Below are 4,926 nucleotides of genomic sequence, written 5' to 3' on the forward strand. Positions count from 1 at the left end.
TCGTGAGGCCCAGATGAGAGTAGGACCAATCAAGCAGACGTAAGGAAGACTGATCATCCCCTGGGGGGTATTTATTTCTGCTGCTCAGCACAATTCCCTTGTTGCTGCTTCTAACAATCCACCTTTCAAGACTGGAACATCAGAAATCCAGGAGAGACAGAAGCAACACGGGCGAGATGAAAAGAGGAAGGAAGTGATAAAAAGGGCGACAGACAGAAACTTCCTGAATACCTAATAAATTCTTTAGAGTACACTGCTTTGAATGTGAGACACAATGCAGCTTTGATCACAGAAACCGCGACCCACAACTAGGATTATTTGATTTTCAACACTTGCAAAGTGGGACATCCACTTGTTTAGAAGTTTTCTTGATTTTACCTTATCAGCGTAACAAATGAACAAGTGGATTTCTCTTTGTTGTGGTGCAGCTGGATGATCCTGAACGGCAATCTGTCCTCTTTTTTCTGTTTAGCTTCTCTCTTTCAAACACCAAAGGAACATTGTCATACCGTCTTCCCTCTTTCACAATCGCCCTCTCCCGTTTTCCTCCCTTTCTTTTCTCCCTCGGCAGAAAGCTATCAGTGTGTTTGTGTGGCTCCAGTTGGACAGCTCTCTGCACCATAAAAGCCTTTGTTGCCCTGCCACTTCTGTGATGTGGCGAGACGGACAAACTTGGGATCCGTGGAGCCAGCTTTTTAGACATTCTCTGCTCATTCCAGCATCCTGGAGAAGCCGCTAAGGGGTCAGGTGGTGCCGATCTGTGCGTATAGCCATTTCATAAATGAAATGACTGGAGTTTCTTTGTTAGCGAGATTTATCAGTGGCTGTCGAGCGTGAGCAGCTGAGTCCGCTCGGCTAATAATAACCGGGCAGCTAGCTGAGCGTCGGTGGGGCCCACATCATCTGTGTTCAACACCCAGGATCCAGTTGCAGTGGTGAGAGTCTCAGGCTAAATCCTTGATCGTGAAATGCTAATGTGGCCTTGAAAGGAGACTTCTTCTAGGACGTTACATTAAGGGGAAAGGCATCAACTCTACTATAAGAAACTCTACGTTGTAGCTTTGCATTAATCAAAAAATCAACAGACTCTTTAGTCTCTTAATAAAATGAAAAAAAAGAACAAAAAAAAGAAAAAAAAGAAACAAGGACCTTGAACGGCATATCAAAGACCCACTCCCATGAAAATTGCGTTTTTAGTTTTTTTTGAAAACATTCTTGATGCATTTTTTACTCTTGATGGAGGTCATATATAAAGACGACTCAGGTTAAAATTGCATTTCTGAATATATTATATTTATTTATTTTATTTAAAAACATATGTAAGATCCAAATAATACAAAAATGAAATTATAACAGTTAATAAATGAAAAGGAGAAAACTTATATACCCCTATCACTAAATCAACAAAAGTACATCAAAGACGGAAAAAAAAATTATATTTACATAAATATAAAGTTCGCACTACATTTTAAATTAACATAAATACATAAATATTTACACACACCCTCATTTAATCATATTTACCTACTGTAAGTTTTGGTTATTGTGATCTAAAATAATTTATATTGTGATACACATCGTGATATATATCGTTATCGTGATATAAAATAATTTATATTGTGATATATTGTTTTTGTGATATTAAATTATTTATATCGTGATATGTATATACATATATTGTTATTGTGATCTAAAATTATTTGTATTGTGATATATATCATTTTTGTGATAAAAAATTATTTATATCATGATATATATCGTTATTGCGCCATAAAGTCATGTATTTTGTGATATATATCGTTATTGTGATATAAAATAATCTATATTGTGATATATGTATTATTTTTGTGATATAAAATTATTTATATTGCGATATATATCGTTATTGTGATATAAAGTAATTTATATTGATATATATTGTTATTGCGATACAAAGTAATGTATTTTGTGATATATATCGTTAATGTTATATAACATAATTTATTTGTGATATATATAGTTATTGTGATATAAAATAATTTATATATTTTTTTCTATGTTGCCCAGTACCTTAAGATTAAAAAATAGATTAAAAGATGATTGGACTCGGACGTTAAATGAACACTACTTCTCGGTTTGTATGTACTGTATGCTTTCATAGCAAACACTGAATAAATGGAACCAAAAAAATGCACAAAACCTCGGAAAGCCTTTCAACTGAAAGTAATATTATAGCACTATCTACAGCAGATGATATCTGCCTTTGGGAAGTAGAGCAGGATGTTATAACCTGTGCTCTATGACCGCAGGAAATACACTGAATGGCCAGCAATTTATTTCCTGCTGCATTCTGGGGCACCGGCAGTCACAAAATGATCAATAGCTTATTATGACTAAGGAAAGAGGGTCAGAATATTATGATCAGGATCTAGCTGCGATTTTTTTGTTGGGGCTTTTTGTGCGCTTTTGAGCGGGGCGAGATAAGGCAGTAATTCCAGTCGAGAAATGCTCGCCGTTTGTGGCCTGTGGGTCTGAGGCAGTCAAGCGACGATGCTTTTGATAGACCACATCAACTTGATGGTTGCCTCCATTTCTGCTCATTTCCCAGCTCGTTCTGTTACTTGCACGAGCAAGTATGACTTGGTATTATTTGCCGTCGTTTTGTGTGTGTACATACTAAAATTGCTTGTGTGGCGAGGACATAAATCACCTAAAAGGAATCCTCATGATGTGTTAGATTTCACCTGAGGTTAAGGTTTATAATAGGAAAGAATGAGCGTCGCCCTCCTGTCTCAAGAGGTTAAAACAGACCTTTTAAAGCCGCCATTGCTGCTCTGACCTCATTTCTATCCATCAATGCTTTGCAACTCATTGACACATGAAAGTTAAAAACTCAGATACTAAACTCATCACACTAAAAAACACTCTGAAGTCCAACAATAGTGTTAACAGTTTGTTACTTTTCTTGCTTTCTCTAAGTTCTACTTTCCTTGCTTGCCTGCGGCTCAGTAAAATTGGACAGGTGAAGCGGGACAGCGGGGCGTCACTGATACAGTTCGACACAACTGCAGGCTATTCAGTGTTTGTTCTGCTCATTAAGTAAAAATGGAGGCGAAGCTGCACCCCCTCCTACGTTTTCTGTCACTTTGCTGGTTCTGTGTGTTGTGCACTTAAAAAATGAAATATGGAAGGAGACCTTCGTGTTCCTCACTCGTCACATCCTGAAGCAGCTCCTCCGAGTTCAGCAGTGTGGAACACCAACTTCTTTTCAGAAGTCGCAGATGCTGAAATATGAGCTTTATGAACCTGTCTTCTGGTTCAGAATAGATTTCCTCTCCTAGCTTGTAAAGTTGCTTCTGCTGGAGACATGACTAACACCGAGAGGCAGCACAAGTGTCCTTGTGAGAGCCAGAAGTTCACTTTGCTGTTTCCTCTGTGGACTGCGGCTTGGTGAGTTCAGGAAAGTGGGACACTTTTTGGTACATGCTAGATGTTTTTTTTTTTTTAATTTTTATAATCTGTAAACTCGCTCAGTTTTTGCATATAGATACACATAACACTTAAAAAACATAATAAAACCCTTTTTCAACATCAAAAACTTTTTTATTTTCCTGGAAAACTTACCAAACATTTGATGAAACAAGATGCATGGCTATAAAACGAAGATTTTTTTCAGAATAAAGTTGTAGCCATCACAAAAAAAAGGGTTGATACCGGTATGTATGTGATAATGCGCAACAAAGTGTGAATTATCATGTTCATTGGCTGAGTTTGCCATTTGTACAGTTAAAACAACATACAATCGATGCTTTTCCTTGAAAACTCAACCAGAAACTAACAGACGTCGCGGAAGCCCGATTACTTCCACGAGGTGCGTTAATCTCTGATAATGTAAACCTTGAAGGGCATTATCCAGTTTATAACATGGTCACTTACAAAAGAAATACATTTTCAATTGATTTTTGTATTTTATTCTTGTTATTTTTTTGGTTTATATCACTTTTTCACAAAAAGGGGACTATTTGATACGTGGTGAGGCAAGGTTGTCACGGTAACATGACAATACGCTGCTGAGCCGGCTGAGCCGACATCGACCTCGACTGCAAAAAAGCGATATATATGCTGATCATAACTGAGTTAAATAAAGCATCAGTTCAATGTTTACCTCTTATAGCTTGTCTTTATCCAGAAGATGAAGCAAAAGTTCGTTTTAAAGAAGCCAGCGCAGTGAAATAAAACATTTGGACTATCTGACCGGATTATCGCTTTTTAATCCACACTCAGCAGCCAATTAGAATCGAGTATCCATGGTATAAATTTAAATGAGTTATTTTAATAAACATTATTTATTATGTTCCCAATTTGAAGAAATATTCTTTAACCATATAACTGAATCAGGACCTTCACAGAACAAACCAATCTTGGTTGGAAAATATGTAGCCCTCCGGCCCTCGAGGCCTGGATTTGGACATCCCTGCGAAGGCTTAAACTATAAAATTAAAGCTTGTATTAAACTCAGAAGCACATCTTTTTCCCACAACCACAAAGGTACTACTACAACTTTACAATCTGCATTGGCTCCCTGTCAGCTTTATGAGAAGCTTTAAGATTTTTATTTTGGCCTCTAAATGTCTCAATGATCTTAAGCTTTCAGCTCCATTTTTATTTTATTTTTGGCTTTTTCTTGTGAACGTCTCAGAGCCTCAGATACTCACCTGGCAACTTGTTAGATGCATTAATCCAACACTGCAGGTCTCCTTTGAGGAAGCACTTCCCTGTAGATATGGGGAGTTAATCTGCTCGAGTTTCATTTTTAAAAAGAAAAACATTTGACTTCTTAGTTTAGCTTATTAAACTTAGCTAACTGGAATTAGTCTTTTTTAATATTTCTTTTTTATCTCAATTTTCCATTAATTTGCTGTTATTCTTGCATTTGTATCCATTCTT

Source organism: Oryzias melastigma, linkage group LG22, assembly GCF_002922805.2.
Source record: "Oryzias melastigma strain HK-1 linkage group LG22, ASM292280v2, whole genome shotgun sequence".
Lineage (NCBI taxonomy): Eukaryota > Metazoa > Chordata > Actinopteri > Beloniformes > Adrianichthyidae > Oryzias > Oryzias melastigma.